This window comes from Anolis carolinensis, chromosome 2 (assembly GCF_035594765.1).
Source record: "Anolis carolinensis isolate JA03-04 chromosome 2, rAnoCar3.1.pri, whole genome shotgun sequence".
Taxonomy (NCBI): Eukaryota; Metazoa; Chordata; class Lepidosauria; order Squamata; family Dactyloidae; genus Anolis; species Anolis carolinensis.
Window position 1 is genome coordinate 138,297,856 of NC_085842.1, and position 17,393 is coordinate 138,315,248.

Consider the following 17,393-nt stretch of genomic DNA (forward strand, 5'->3'; position numbering starts at 1 on the left):
TTTATCTTCACAACAGTCTGAACAGTCATTCAAATGCTTTGAGGCATATGGCAGGTAGGTACAACTGGTTAGATTTGAATAAAGCCTTAGAAAGACTGTATTCTGATCACATACTAATTTATTTACATTGATTTATTTACATATGCAAGTACTTATTTATTGCATATCCACTGTAGCATTAGTTTTAATGAAGTCTCAACCTCTTTGACCTGGTATTTGCACATCACTGCTTCACGGGCATTGACCTGTAGTTCCAGTTCAGAATCTTCTGTCTGAAACATTTACCCCAAATTTATTCCATTTCAGCACTTCTCCCAGTAGTTCAGAGAGTATCTCTGAAATTTCAAATCTAATACCTAGTAAACCCTATGCTACTCTATAGTGAAATGACACAGAATCTCAATAGTGCTGAAGACATCACCGATCCATGTTTAAGAGACAATTACATCCAGAATTGATTTTTAAAATTCCCTTCCCATGTTAGAAGATGTTCAAGAGGCAAGGATCACATATGTAGATAACACAACATCATGAAAAGTGTGACCAAGGAACTGTTTTTACATACCTATTAGCAATGTCCTACAATCCAGTCCATTGCAGTGCAGATTTTGCAATTTACCAAATACTCTACAAATATACAACACATGATGCTGCTAGGTGCATTAAACTAGGTACATATACCTACTCTGAGAAGAAATCGTATAGCAAACCTACTTAGAATAGCAAGTCATTGTACAATGGAATTTGTACAATGTGTTTTGAACCAGTAGGCTGTTAGGAATTGTATGAGTTGAAGTCCAAAACACCTGGAGAGCCGAAGTTTGCCCATGGCTGAGCTAGTTCATTTTGTTTAATTTATATCCTATCTTTCTCCAGACAGAACCAAAACATAAAACAAATAAAAACCCTGTGCTGGGCTGTGGGGCATGAATTCATGTTCTTCAAATCCTGCAGAGAAGCTCAGGAGGCTGTAGGAGATGCATGCATCCTGTCTCTTTTATTTCCATGCTATCTTCCAAAAGAAGTGAATCCCCTTCTTTCTCAATCAACACAGAAATGAAGAAGACTGGCAAAGGGGGCACAGGATGTCCTCCTCCTGGTTTGCCAGGCAACTGCTCTTTTGGCTTGAAATTTATTTTCAAAACTAGGCAAGTGGAAAGATTTCCTGGTACCTATATTCTGGAATGTATTATTGAAAATAACTTGACCAAAATAACATTTAATCATCTTTTCCCAATCTGGCATCTTCCAAATGTGTTATAGATTCAGCTGCTATAATTCCCTGTCACAACAGCCAAGAGTTAGGGCTGTTGGGATTGGGTGTCTTGGAGTCCATGTTGTGGAAAGCTGTTTTCCATTGATATTTCCTCAAACACTTGAGAAAACCACAGCTGTCAGCTCAAAATTCATTTTTTCACAAACAAAAATCAATGGTGGGAATACAAGTTTATTGTTGTTGTGAGTCTTCAGGTTGTTTCCAACTGAAGGCAATCCTAAAGTGAACCTATCATGAGATTGCCTTGGCAGGATTTCCTCAGATGCGGGATTGCATTTGTCTCCATCTGACACCCCTTCTACATTGCCCTATATCCCAGGATCTAATTTCAGATTATCTGCTTTGAACTGGATTATATGAATCTACATTTCCATATGATCCAGTTCAAAGCAGATAAATCTGGATTTTTGTGACAGTGTAGATGGGGCCTGAGGCTGAAGGAGTGTGATTCACCTAAGTTAACTGAAAGGATTTCTATGGCTCAGCAAGGATTCAATCACTGATCTCCAGAGTAATAACCCCAGTGTTCAAAGGAACATAACCACACTGGAGGTCCAAGGAGGCCCAACACATGAACCAATACAGTGTTCCCTCACTACTTCGCAGTTCACTTTTCGCGGATTCGCGGTTTTTCAATAAACTCTAAAAGACTATTATAAATCATTAAAAATTACAATTTACAGCCTAAGGAAGGAAGGAAGGTGAAGCCAAAGGGAGAGAAAGGGAGCCCAAGTGGTAACAAGAGAAGGATGTGATTTATCAACACACAACTCCTCATCTGTAGGTGCTGTAAGTATGTTCCGGATCCTCTTTCTCTGCTACTCATCATCAGATTCCTGCTCCCGAGTAACCCTTTTTCCCCTTCTGGCACCCATACTACTGTTTGTAACATTACTCACAGGCTCTACTACAACAGTATGCTGTTAATATGAATGTTATCAGCAAATACAAAGTCCAGAAATCTTAATATTTTAATTGAAATTTAAGAATATTACCAGGGTTCATTGGACAACAGAAATACAGCCTTGAATTGGCTTTATGGTCTCTTCTGACTCTTTCAAAATAGGCACCAGATCCTATTTTGGAAGCTGAGCAGGATGAACTCTGCTTAGCACTTGTATGGGAGACCACCAACAAATACTAGGCCCATAGACTATGTGTAAAAGAGGCTAGCGTAGAAGACCCAATTAATAACGAATAGATGTCCCAAATAATAAAAGATAACTGCCACCAATTAGTGGAAATGCAGCCACCACTGTGCAGAGAGACACCTTTAGATTATAAAAGTGCTCAACCACCCAATAGCTTAGTGGAAGCCTTTTACTTTATTCGGAGTTAAAATGGTAGCACAATTGTGCTGAGGGAGTCTATAGACGACAGAGGCTTTGATGTAAAAAGAACAATATCAAGTTTATTCAGGCACAAGCTTGGTGGTTACAAAAGATGTTTCACTTAGAGGTATTCTTATTAACAGTTACAATACTAGAATGAGATGAATCAAACTCTCTAAAGTATCACTTCTTTTACTTAAAGTAGTTAAAACTTCTTCCTCTGCTCCTTTTAAACTGTTACTTCAATGGATCTCTGTGAGTCGATCTGGGATTGGTTCCCAAAGTCTGAAATTTGGACTATCCAATGACTTCAAACCACAGTCAACCCTGTGATATACTATCACAGATTCTCTGCGCCTTTCCAGGACACAGACTACATTAAATATGTCACCAAATTTATTTGAAATCGACTCAAAATGAACAATTGAGTCTCCTTGATCCCATCAACCTGGAATCAACCTTCCCTGTGCCTCATTAGAGCACAGACTGAGATTTCACTTTTAAAAACCTCTTCACTTCTCCTCCCCTCAGCAGATGGCTCCGCCCACATCTCCATGGCAACTGCCTCAGAGGAGAGCCACTAAATGGCTGCTGCCGTCTCACCTCTACCCAATCAAACCACAAGTACATAGTTAAACACAACAAACATGAATACAAAACTCATACTTTATTACACTATGTTTCAGAGGAAAGAACTAACAAAGCAACTTATGAGTATTCCTTGCCTAATAAAACTCTGTGGAATTCATATTGCCTAAATCTAGTCCCAACAAAAAGAAACACATGGATGTTGAGTCAATTCTTAAATAAATTCCACTGATTCAATGTGTTTACTTTATCCAAAAACGGTCGGATTTAGCCTACATGATTTAAATCCCACTGATACAAGATAATGTTCATTTGAATCACACTGCTACCCCCTGAGAATGTTAATAAACTATTCTAGCCAAAAATACTGTGAACACAGCAGTATCCAAGTTCCTTGATAACCACCAACAAACCAATCCTCACCCATCTAATGCAGCGCAAGCGTTTGAGAGACAACCCTTGAACATGACTATGAATGCCAGCTATTATTATTCCTGCACATGCATTTAGGTAAACAGACAATGAAAACTATGTTGCACGCTTTAGACAAAACATTCCAGTATATTTATTTTTCACACATTTAAAGGAAAAATTCAAAACTGAAAAGGTCATAGGCAAGCAGAAATATTTGAGTATTGTCTGTTCCTTTTAAAATGTAACTTGGGAAAGGTTACAATACAAAAACTTTAATACGGCGTAATCAAAATATGCTACAACCAGGCTACATTCTCTATTTTTAAAACATAAATATTACACCCAGTGCAGTTTTACAGTTTTTGTTTCATTTATATAATACATTCACAAATAATACTATTGATATGGTAGAGGGTTAAAATCAATTTGCGATTAGCATACTGAACTCCAGAAGTTTTAATGTATGCATGTTTTCTGCCAATTTTGCTTCAGCTTTAACAAAGTTTTCCCTGTTTCTACCAAACATTTTATTTGCATGTAGTATGTGTCCTTTTCGTGATTTTTAAACAGCATAAATTTAATTCCACATTTTAGCAATAAACATTTTTATCAGGACATACTAAGACATACCTCAAGTTCTGGTAAGACAATCAGTTCTTAAGCCTATTCACACAAATTTAACAGAGGAGCCAGATTAGTAGTTCTGATGGGGAAGAGTTTCAACTATCTGCCCAGCTCTTAATTTCAAATTTTGAGAAAAATAAGGAAAATGAAAAGAGGGGATCTAAAAAAAATAAATCTACTAAAGCTAAACATGTCATCCACCACTGTTCTGCTGCAAGAACTGTTTTGGATTTTTTCAAAATAAACTAATTTTTTTAAAAATCACTCATAAACAATCTATACCAACTACAACAGAAAAACAAAACACAAGGCACTGCACTTCACATGAAGTCAACATTACTAAAGGAAAACCAGGATGAATAATAATGTACATTACTCACAATTCTTAAAATGACTTAACAAAATGAAAAAGTTGCTAGTTTGGACATATGCACAGTCCCCACCCCTCCAATTGCACCAATCTTAGAATACCATTTTCATGTACCTCAAGATTCATATACCAAAGCAGTATTCCTCTATTGTAATAGGGCCTTGTCTTTCCCAAATTTCTCTTCAGGAGTTAAAAGAGAGTTTTTAGAAGTTGAAGACTTATTACCGCCTAGATTCAAAATGCAGGGCTTAGGAGGCAGAGTAGGACTTGAGAGTACACGGTCAACTGTCTTTACTGTCAATTAACTACAGCTAGGAAGGGCGCAACTACACAGAAGAATTAAGGCAGTTTGACACCACTTTAACTGCCATGGCTCAATCCTTTCAGAATTCCACAGAACTGAATCATGGCAGTTTGAGTCAAACTGAATTTATTCTACAGTATAGCTCAGGGGTCCCCAAACTAAGCCCCTTGAGACAGATGCACCCCTTGAAGGACATTTATCCGGACCCCACCCTAAACTTTAGACTTAGGGTCGTCCTAATTCTGAAATGGCTTGAAGGCACACAACAACAACAATCCTAATTAACTTGACTATCATCAGTCAAAAGCAGGCCCACACTTCCCATTGAAATACTAGTAAGTTTATGTTGGCTAAAATTGTTCTTCAGTTTAAATACTGTATTGTTCTTTCATGTTTTTTTGTGCTACAAAAAAGATATTTGCAGTGTGCATAGGAATTGTTTATGTTGGGGTTTTTTTTTCAAACTATAGTCTGACCCCACCCCACCCCAAATATCCGGAGGGACCATAAACCAGCCCTATGCTTAAAAACTTTGAGGACCCCTGATAATGATGCACTCAAAAACATATTTGCCTTATTGGTCTTGAAAAATCCCCACACACAAAAAGATCAAGCTCTGAATATTTCATGAAAAACCAATTTAAGGTGGGAAAACAGCTAAAATAATGCATAGTTGAAGGGAGGTCAACATACATCAACTAATGAAAAAATGTTCAACAATATTGGTATAGTAACACATGGTTCTCCTTGACTGTCCTATACCACACAACCAAGACAGGTGGGAAAGAAAGGGTTACTGTTCCCCCAATTATCCTTTTATGCTACAACATGGCAATTATATCATTAGGGCAGTATAAGAAGGCATTGCATTTAAGGCTTCTCAAAGCAACCCAATCTCTTAATTTGGGGGGAAACTAAGGTCATTTTAGAGCAGTCTTTCTTCCAAGATGTTTACAGCCTGAACAATGAGCAGCACCAGCCTAGGAATTTGTTAAGAAAGAATTTAATCCAATACTAAATTTCTACTGTGTAAAAAAAATCTGAAATGAAATTAGATATGGATTAAAAGAAAGGCCCCATTTCAAATCAGAGAAAAGCAATTCTGTTGAGATAAAGCTGTTTATTAACAATACATTCCACCTCTCTAGCCCTCTAAAGGCAAACCAGAGCTGTGTGCAAAGCCAGACAATCTGGGCAGCCAGCCATAAAACATCACTTCTGTAGCACATATACTGCTTTCACTCTCTTAAGCCCTCCACAGCTGTAAAAAATAATAAGAGAGACTCTGGTAACCAGACTTCACTGCCTTAGACTCTTTGTGATTCATAGGTGAAAGTTTGTATAAGGATTACATCTTTTCTTAAGATACAAAAGCCATATCCAAAAAAGCATTCACAGTTAAGTGTTCCAGAAGCAGAGAGAAAATAAAAATATAATAACTAGCTGTCAAATGACTAGCTGGTCATAATATCCTTCTACAGAAAAAACAAAATAGCTTACAATTACAGCAGGCTTAAAAATGCTTATAAAATATATGTGTATGAGTGGAGAACAATACTGCTCTCTGAACGCACCGTGCACATTTATGGAAGGGTGTTTACAGTGAAAATCTTGGTCAAAATTCAAAGCGGGCATGTAGTATTCTGCACAAACGGTAGCTTTTCAGCTGCTTTGCCACAATGAATCTCTGTACACACCACAGAAATGATGGGACCTCCAGAACAGTACCACCCAACAAACCAAGACATGCCACCCAAAATAAACATCTCCCCATGTGTGTGTAAAAGAGCACTGGGTTTCTTTGATCCCAGTCCTTAGAAATAAACTATAAATCATATTCTGAAGAAATCAACGAAATCTTTCAATTTCTGATCAGGCTGTGAGATATAACAGTATGTGTGACTCATTACTCTCCACAAGTCACTATATTTACCCGCTTCAGAGATTTTGCAGAATTGAGAGCCAAATTTATAATTCCACCCAGAGTATGACAAATCAAGAAAATACCTTGGGTCTTTACATTCTCTTTGGCCTGGATGATATTTTTATAAAGCTACTGAAAGCCTTTAGGTATTATCATCAAAAGGTATCCGCTGATACCAAATTGACTAGACTGCAGCAGCATTAGTCACATAGGTTTCCTATCAATCATCACTAGTGATAAAATGGACTGATGAACTCCTTCCCAGGGAGCATGCATGGGGGTGGGGGGTTCCCCAACATTTGATCCAGTGTGTGACATTATCTTGTATTCTGCATTTTAACTTTTAAAAATTCCATCCACAACATTGCTGAAGCATCACTGCTGAAGCCATCACAAGCCAAGCAATCTAATTTGGGAATGTATCAATGTAAACATTTTCAAGGCTTGTGCCTGAAATCATAACACAACATAGTGTCAGTTATAGATTATAAAAGGAGCAGAATTTGCATATGTTGCTTCCCTGAATATAAAAGGGGGTGGGAGCTAAGCTTTAAGTCTGCTGCATTCACAGAAGGACTTTCTCTAGCAATTCTTTCCATCTGAAAGCTTTCTTTTGCCAGAGGAGAAGGCTGCCCCACCCCTGACCTCCTCCTCCAGCTTGTTTTGGAAAGCTGCCAGATGACAGCATTGGGAAAAGAGCATATTTATCTCAACACGACCAGCTGTGCAGAGCAACTAAATGTAACTAAATGTAATTTGAAAGTATCACCCAGACTCTCATGCAACAGCCTTATCTTTTTTAAATCACCAAGATTCTGATTACTATATCATGTTTATCTTGATCTTTTAAAGGGTGAATTTCTAAAGACCCCATTTTCCAAAACCAGAAATCACTATGACAATGATTTCTCTTGTAAATAAAGCTGAATTCTCTGCTGATGGGAATTTGTTTGCATTTTAACATAGTAGTTTTGGGAAATCCAATGAAATGCTTTTGCTTCTCTAGAATAACTATTTTCATTAAAATTACCTTTCAGCATTTTAAAATAAGAATACTGATATTTTATTTTAATGTTTGAGCTCCATACCTTACTAATATTTTCTAAACCTAATCACACAAACTGCAAAAGACACACCCCAAAAAAACTGTTTTGTGGGCATATAATTTTTCTATGCTGAGCACATGATCCTTGCATTTATGATACAGTGAATACTCAAGGAATTTAATATTTGAAACTGTAAAAGTGGTTGAAAAGTTTGATTTTTATCCTAATATTTGTCTGCTCAAGAAGATTAGAAACTATTGCCAAGAGCACAGATCTGCTCCAACTTTCAGAAATAAATCAGGAAATCTCACAAGTAATTTTAAAATCAGTTTTTTCTCACCAGCAATGGAGAAGGTGGGGAGGGGGCAATTAAAGATCTCTTTCAAATAATACAAGGAATCAACATTAAAAAGCTTTGGGGGGTTTGTCTGGAACATTATTTCAATACAGAGAAAACTTTGTTTCTAACATAGAGGGATATATTGAAGAAGCATAATATGGAGCCAAAACCTAGCATTTCTACCCAGAGATCTCATCAGGGGAGTTTCTAACTACGACTTGGGGCAATAATTTAGCATATGACCCATTTCCTTGTGGTTCATCCCTCCCATTGGACAGATTTTCTATCTTTTCATTTCTCAAAGCCATGACAGCTCAATAACAGAAAGAATGCATTGCTTGAGATGATGGCTTAAGAGAACAACTGTCACCTACTGCTCTTTCCACTAAAGCAGGGGTTCTCCAAACTTTTTCAGCCAAGGAGCTTTTAGAAGCAAACGTTTCTCGTGGAGCCCCAATAAATGTTTACATATTATATATTATATTGTATTGTATATAATGTACATATATCAAGTATGGGCTAGGCCAGTGGCAGATAGATTTGTGTGAACTAATTCACACAGTGCAAAAAAAAAGGAAAGAAAAAAGAACCATTTTAAAATGAAGAACAATTTTAACAAACATAAACTTAACAGTATTTCAGTGGAAGACCTCAGGGGCCATCCAGTCCAATTCCCTTCTGCCATGCAGGAAAAGCACAATCAAAGCACACCCATTGATAATAATAATAGCAGAAATCCCAGGGGCCATCCAGTCAAACCCCTTTCTGCCATGCAGGAAAACACAATCAAAGCACACCCAACAAATGGCTATTCAGTCTTTGTAGTAGTAGTAGTAATACCAGAAACCATCCAGTTCAACCCTATTCTGCCATGCAGTAAAAACACAACTAGGGATGGGAGGTCTGGGTGGTGAGAAAAAGAGTCTGGGCACTGGGGGGGGGGGGGGAGGTCTGCACCCCAGGAGGACGCTGTTACTGTTGTTTCCAGCAGCTCAAAACTTCAATTTCCCTGCATTTCTCAGGAGGAGGAAGAGGAGGCGGAAAGCAGCATGGAACCACGGAGCTCCTCACTATCACCTGCAGAGCCCCACTGAGCACAGTTTGAGAAGCCCTGTACTAAAGAATAAACTATTCCTGTTATAATATGCAGGAAAAAAAACTATGGGAGAGCAATAGTTTATTCAATTATGAGGGGGGATGAATACAATCTATGATAGTATATTTTAAAAGGTTGTACAGCTAAGTTTGTTGAATACAAGAACAGCCTTCCAGCATCACACCAATGGCCTATTTAGTCTAGGAATTATAGTTTCCCACAGTGCCCATACATAAGGCATGAAGTGACTTTCTTCCATTTTTAACAATTCGTTTTTAAAGGTTAGCCTATATCTGATCCAGGAAATGGTATACATTTGTTGTGGCAAGATATCTTTCCTCTTCATGAACCTGCCCTAGTCCCATTTTAAATCCACTTATGTTGGCAGCTATCACTATGTTTTGCAGTAGCAAATTCCAAAGTTTGCTAATATGCTGTGCAAAGTAGCACTTGCATTTGTTTGATTTACCACTCAGCTTCAGCAGATAACCCTAAGTTTTACTATTATGAGAAAGAAAAAAAGCCTGACCATTCTCAGACTTAATGATATACATCTGCTGTGCCTCTCTTTACTATTTCCAAAAACTAAAAAAAAAAAATAATCTCCAAATATTGCCTCCCAGAGGAGAGCTACTCCTGTCCTGTGATTGCTTCAGTTGTCCTTTCCGACATATTTTCCACTTTCAGAATATTGTTTTTGTGCTATAGTAAATCAGACTGTGCCATTGATCCATAAAGGCATTACAATAGAAATACTTTTATTTTCAATCCTTTTTTCCAATGATCCTTAAAATGCAATTCAAATTTTCATGGATGCTAATCCAGGAGAGTAAATACATATTTTCACTGAGATTTATCCCCAAACATCTCTCTGCCTTGATCATTTACTCCCAACTTCTCTTTTAGAAGAACACAAGAATGGAGTGAGGAAAAATTAACCCACTTGGGTTTCTCATATTCACACTGAAAGGGATAGGGTTATATATCCTATCATTCCCTGAGCAAATTTATTCTTGACCATATGTATACTATGAAAACACCTACTCACAATAAGAATGAATACTTATTTTGGTTACTGCATGACTAGAAATCTCTTTCATAATGTTCTTTTCTTTCTTAATCTGCTTTATGTATTAATCTGTGCACGTGGCAGGTAACCAAGTGGGCATAGCCTTGTTACTAGCACAACAAACTATTATTAGATCAGTCAAAATTACAATTAATGTCTATAACCAGGTAGCCAAACCAAAATAAAACTGATGGCTTATAAAATATAAGAGCAAAAATATAATATTCTCCTCTTTCCTGAAAAATTCTACTGTGGGAGCATATTTTCTAAAGCTTACTGAAAGCTCTCTGCAGTATTTGCACAGAAAGGAAATTGTATATATAAATATTGTAAAATGAATTTGTGGTAACAACATTACATCAATTCATCTTTTAACTAACTATTAATACAACATGTTGGTAGCTGTCGTGGAAATATTAAATATTAATACCTTTGGGGGATCATAGTTCACAAGTGGGAACCAGTAAGTAGAAAGACTAAAGAAAGTGTCAACATTTTGTAGGCTTTACAAAACATCGACAAAGGTGATAAATACCTATTTTTAATACATCATGCACATTTAACTTTGGTCTTTGATTTCTGCAGGTATGATGTGAAAAACAAGGAAGGAGTACTTATATCAATACCCCTTTGCTTGGTATTGTACACAAGAAACTTTACAGGAATCAAGATGTCTTCTTTAAAGGGACAAAAGCAAATTACAGTGCTTACAAAATTCCAGACTAAAGTAATTTCTACAACAAATATTTTCCATAATTTAAATGAAGCATAAAAAAGAAATTATATATATCATAACCTTCAATGAATGATCTATTGTACTTCTAAGAAAGATGAAAGTACTTCTTTCTGTACTTCTGACAGATGAAAGTAAAGAGTTTTCAAGCACTTTAAAAAAAATACTTCAATGAGCATAGTTTATCTTATTTGAAATCCTACTTTTCTGTTCATTCCTTAGGAATCCTCTTTGCAGTGTCATTCCCAGTAGGAGGGGGAAGGTGATAGCCTTGCTTTAATCACTCTCTAGTAAATAACTAAATGATAAATGGCAATGAAAGCTACAGTATATTCTGAAAAGGTCCAGACATCTTTTTAAAATAATCAAGGATGAAGTTCAGGTTTTGTCCACTTGGTTACATTCAATCTGCCTTTCCATCCCAGCCACACTTAAACCAAGACAAATTACCAAGGCTAATTATCATTATTTTCCAAACATTACATCACATGGTATTGGGAGATGTTATCAACAGCATGCACCCACTAATATAATTTAACATTGATGCTCTTCCAAAATTGGTGATGTCTTGCATTTTTAAAAACATTGGAGCAATAGAGGGCCTCCACCATCTTGCTCCCTGGGGGAGCAGGGAGGGTATATAAAGTAAGGTCTAAACTCTATGGAAAGGGAGATGGGGGTGGGGGAAGAGAAGGGATATATGTTAATTGCTGTAATAACATGTTTCATGCATATGTCTATGTTTGATGTTTTTGTAGTTTTAATGGTTGTAATCTACAGTTGTATGTTTTTGATTTAGATATGTGATATATTTTATATATATGTAAGGCATTGAATTTTGCCATTTATTATGTTGTAAACCGCTTTGAGTCCCCCCAGGGGTGAGAAAAGCGAGACAGAAATGCAGTTAATAATAATAATAATAATAAACACTAAGTTGTAACTAAGAAACCTTAGACTTTTCAAACACCGCTAAATACAGTAGAGTCTCACTTATCCAACATAAACGGGCCGGCAGAACGTTGGATAAGCAAATATGTTGGATAATAAGGAGAGACTAAGGAAAAGCCTATTAAACATTAAATTAGGTTATGATTTTACAGATTAAGCACAAAAACATGTTATACAACAAATTTGTAATGCTATGTAGTAATTACTGTATTTACGAATTAGCACCAAAATATCACGATGTATTGAAAACATTGACTACAAAAATGCGTTGGATAATCCAGAACGTTGGATAAGCGAGTGTTGGATAAGTGAGACTCTACTGTACTATTATTCCAGGATATTTTAGTCTCTGGACATAAGAGTTTGTAATAGGAAAACACATCCTGGGATGTTTTAAAACTGCACAATACTAAAAACAATTATAGCAGGATCTGGACAGAGAGTTGCATGCATTAAACTATTTATTCAGATCTTTTCACAGCTTCTATTTAAGAGAAGGGAATGACCCTCCTCTTACCTTTGCTTCGTTTTCTTCTGGGGCTCTTTGGCAGCTTTCCACTCAATCTCCTTGAAATACAACAAGCAAGTATTTTGTCTGATGTCTGGGAGTTTCACTAGCGTGCTCCTTTCCTTAATGTTTTTTTCTTACAAAAAGTACCCGTATTTTTTCAACGATGAATATGGAAAAAAATCTCACACGGCCAAGAAAGTCTGTTTTTTAATATATATATATATATATTTATAGATTTATGCCCGTTCCAAATTTAAAAATCACCAAAAATAACCTGCCACAAAGGTGAAGGGAAGGATTGGGGAAACGAGACAAGAAATCAACAGTATCCAAGTAAAAGAGCTAAAAGCTCCAGTTTGATTCCAGCCCAGAGGAGGAGTTTAAGTGCAGCAGACGCAGGTCCAATTTTAAAACACGGTTATATATATATAATTTCCAGTGAAGCAAAACTAACAGTTAGAAGTCTGTAGCTGGAGTTTTGCACACAAATTTTAATTTTTTGGGAAAAAAAATTAAACGTATGTAATTGCAGAAGAAAAAAAATTAGAGAGCGGAAAAAAAGGTAAGGTTAGGCTTTGTAGTTGATCAGAACACGGCTTTGAAACCTATGTATATATGCGTCAGGAGTGTTTCTGCGCATCTGGAGATATCGTTCTCAAAAGTGCAAATTAAAAGGGAGAGAACTGAACCCCATACGAAAGTTTAAGAGCGGGGCGGGAATCAGCTCAGGAAAAAGCAGAATTAAAAAACGGGGGGGGGGGGGGGCTACAGAAAGGTCCAGCAGAGTCTCAATCAGGCGCCCAAACAGTCTCGAAAAAGGGAGGAGGAACAGAAAGGGGGAATCCTGCAGTCTCTCTGAGAAGATGATCCAGGGAGGAGAAGCAGGGTCTCAGAAGGCAAGGATCCACAAACGCCCCTGATCTGCGCCCTTGTTAGGAAAGGATCCAGGACTGAGACGGGCTTCGTGCTGCTGGCTGAGGCGGCGGCGGCGGCGCGGTCTCTCTCCTGGGGATCCACCCAGCTGCACAGGACCATCGGGGGATCCCGAAGAAAAGGGCACAATCCAGTCTTTTCCCCTTGTCTCCCTCCCTTCCTTCCTCACAGGATCGAGTCAGGCGCGCCTGCTGGGTTTCTCATCTCAGGAGGTCGACGAAGCGCCCATCCATCCGCCGCTGGGCCCGCCTCCCTCGCTTTCTCTCCACCGCCGGCTCTCCTTCCTTCCCCTCCGCAGGGAAGGGAGGCTCTCTGAGGGGATGAGGGGAGGCGGCGGCAGCGAGAGGGACGGCTCCTCGGACGGTAAGCGAGGGAGAGGATGGGCCGCGGGCTCAGGGAAACTGCCAGGCCGGCCCTCCGCTGATGCTGCTGCCGCTACTGTTCCTCCTCACAGCCGCCGCTTCCTCCGTCGTCCTCCGCTTCAAGAGCAGAGCTGCTGCTGCTGCTGCCACCGCAGCCATTTTGTTGCTAACTGACAAGAGCCCAGCGCGAGACCACAACAGGGAGGGAGCGAGCGAACGCGAGGAGGGAGGGACGTTGCGCGAGACCACAACGGGGAGGGAGGGAGGGGGGAGCGGCGCGAGAATTCCTCCCTCCTCCTTCCTCTACTCCTGCCTTGACCTCAAACAGGAAGTCTCGTCCGCTTTCCCCAGTCACGTGGTGGAGATGGGGGGGGAAGAAGGCATAAATAAAAGCGACATGCAAATAAGATGCAAATAAGATGGGGAGACGAGCCAATGACACTGCGGAGGGGGTCAAGGTAGCTCCGCCCTTTCGAGAGAGAGAGAGAGCGGCAGAGGCGAGGCGAGGCTTCTCTGCGTTCTCCCTTGCAGAGAAATACGCTAGTACGCTCGGCGACATGCAAAAAGGATGCAAATAAGCGAGGGAGGCGAGCCAATGAGACCGCGGAGGGGAAGGGGGGAGAATCAAGGTAACTCCGCCCGAGGGAGAGAGAGAGAGAGGCAAAGGCAAGGCTCCTCTGCGTTCTCCCTTGCTACGCTGGTACCTTGCCAGGATTCTCGGCTCCGTCCATCTTGTGTGTTGCCTCATCTGTCGGGGAAGGAGGCGTACGGCGCATGCGCGTCTCCCTCTTTGCAGGTAGCAGCAAAGCACAGGGAAGCGCCTGCGGTTGTACTGAACTGGAAGACAAGCGCTCCAAGTTCAACATTTGGCGACAGTCACCTAGTTTTACAAGCTAGAGCAGGCATGGGCAAACTTGGGCCCTACCTTCAGAGTCCAGGTGTTTTGGACTTCAACTCCCACCATTCCTAACAGCCTCAGGCCCCATCCTCCCCCCCCCCCCAGCCGCTTAAACATGGACTGAATTGGGTTGTGTTGTGTCTCCTTTTCTCCCCCTTGGGAAGAGGGGTATTCCCCCTAACACACCATTTTTCTCCCTTGCAAGCTCTTCTCTACAGCCCCAAAACCCATGATGGGTTCCATATTAGCCTGAGGTGTCCAAACGACACCTCAAGCTCATCCGGATTAACCCAGAGTAAACCTGGATTTTCAGGTTTACTCTGGGTTAAAAAAACAAACATCCGGAAACAATCCAGACCTTTTAATAATAATAATAATATCCCCCCCCCCCCCCAAAATTGCAAGATTTGAGCCCACTGTGAGGCCTAAATCCTGAGATGAACCTGAGAAGGTTGTGGAGCAAAGGAATCATGGAATCAGAGTTGGAAGAGACCAGAAGGGCCATCCAGCCCAACTCCTAGGGATATGGATACGGAACTGTATATCTCTTCTTTAGCAATCTCCATCTCACAGAGACTCCCACCCATCCTCTGTTCGGATATTAGCCAGCATGTCAATGTCTTAAATTAAGAACCAGCTTCCTAAGATCTACAAAGATACTCGCAGGAACACTTCAGCAAACGAGAGTCCAAAAGCGGCAGGCTAAAACCTGGAACCGCAACTCACGGCTGATTCCGAATGAGAGACTCCCTTCTGGGCACACAGAAGACTGGGCGACTTGAAAGGTGCTGAACAGACTGCTGTCTGGCACCATGAGATGCAGAGCCGACCTTAAATGGGGCTACAAAGTGGAGTCAGTGACATGCGAGTGTGGAGAAGAGCAAACCGCAGACCAGCTATTACAATGTAGTCTTGGCCCTGCTACATGCACTATGGAGGACCTTCTCACAGCGACACCAGAGGCACTCCAAGTGGCCAGCTGCTGGTCAAAGTAAATCTAGTATAATGTCAATTTGCTTACTTTTGTTTGTGTTTTTTAAATACATTATAACTCCTGACACAATAAATAAATACCTTCCTAATGTTTACATGGAATCTTTTTTTTTCTGCAAAGGCCATTTTAAAAAGACAAGGATTTTAAATCCCATAACAATAAGCAATCATTAAACATATATTTAACACATGCTAACATAATATTCTCAAGCCAGAAACTAGGGAGAGGTGTGAACTTGAGGCTCATTCCTTGTCTTCCAAACCATGGCACTAGAGCAGAAATGTAGCTGTTTTGGACAGGTCAGGCCAATAGGATCCACCCTAGACACTGCTCTGCTGTGCCTATCTACACTGCCATATAATGCCCCTGATGACACAGTGGGTTAAACCGCTGAGCTGCTGAACTTGCTGACTGAAAGGTCAGCGGTTTGAATCCAGGGAGTGGGGTGAGTTCCCGATATTAGCCCCAGTTTCTGCCAACCTAGCAGTTCGAAAACATGCAAATGTGAGTAGATCAATAGGTACCGCTCTGTCGGGAAGGTAATGGCACTTCATGCAGTCATGCCGGCCACATGACCTTTGAGGTGTCTACGTATAACGCCAGCTCTTCGGCTTAGAAATGGAGATGAGCACCAAGCCCCAGAGTCTAACACAACTAGACTTAATGACAAAGGGAAACCTTTACTAGACTCATACAATGCAGTTGAATGCAATTAAGCTGCATTAACTGATTCTACATGGACCATATCATATAGTTTGGTGGGGCCCCTGCCTATTCTGTCTGCTCCTAGTAGCTCCATCATTGCCAGCCCTAAAATATTCTCAGGGGATCACTGGCAGATCAGCCTCCTGCCTTCTTTCTTTCCTTCCGTTCTCCCCAGGGGGGGGCCTGTGTTATGGAGCAAAGAATTGCTGCTTGCCCTAGGCATTAAGCTTTCCCATTGGGTTGCAGCATCATCTAAACTTTCTGTCATCAGGTAAGATTTCTAAAACTATGACAGGTTCCCTGAACATACCTCCTTGTTGTGTGCAGACTGAATAATAGTAATTCTCTGTTTTAAAAGCAAGTTGTGAAAAGGCAGATTTGATAAGTAAATCAGCCATGTTAACCAGCAGGAGCAGTGATGGGGGCAGCAGTTTCATGGGAGATTTGACAACATTCGAGCAACAATTAAAAAAGCACGAGACTAGAAATTATTCCCATCTTATAGCTTTGCCAATGAAGGAAGATTTAGTAATGGCAGGAACTTAGATGGGATAGCTCTTGTGGTCTCATCCATTTTATAATTCTATGTTTTTATTTGTTTAGTTAGGATTGTTCTATGAGTTTTCTGCTTCAGTGACATCTCGGTGAGCCCTTTACAATCAAGATATCTTCATAACTTTGATCTAGAAGTCATTGCAATTTAGGTAAATTTTGGATGTGTCCGCATTGTAGAATTAATGCAGTTTGCCACCTCTTTCATTACCATGGCTCAATGCTGGGGAACTCTGCGAGTTGTAGTGCAGTGAGGCACCAACACTCATTGAAAGAGAAAACTAAAGGCCTTGTTAAACTAAAAATCCCAGGAGTCCATTGTATTGAGCTATGCTAGTTAAACTGATGTCAAACTGTATTAATTCAACAGCG

At 39.9% G+C, this 17,393-nt stretch overlaps 1 protein-coding gene across 4 annotated transcripts in view; it reads right to left on the reverse strand.

Moving 5' to 3' along the window:
* Window positions 1-17,393, reverse strand: part of tnrc6c (trinucleotide repeat containing adaptor 6C) — a 623,926-nt gene that overhangs the window by 156,670 nt on the left and 449,863 nt on the right. Inside the window, exon 1 of one of the 4 annotated variants that reach the window (XM_062970650.1) lies at window positions 14,577-14,598. The exons of 2 other annotated variants lie outside the window; for them this stretch is intronic. The gene's annotated coding sequence lies outside the window, so the exon portion shown is untranslated. Of the gene's footprint in view, window positions 1-12,583; window positions 14,454-14,576; window positions 14,599-17,393 lie in introns of those variants that run through there. One more of the 4 variants, XM_062970651.1, reaches the window with a different exon arrangement.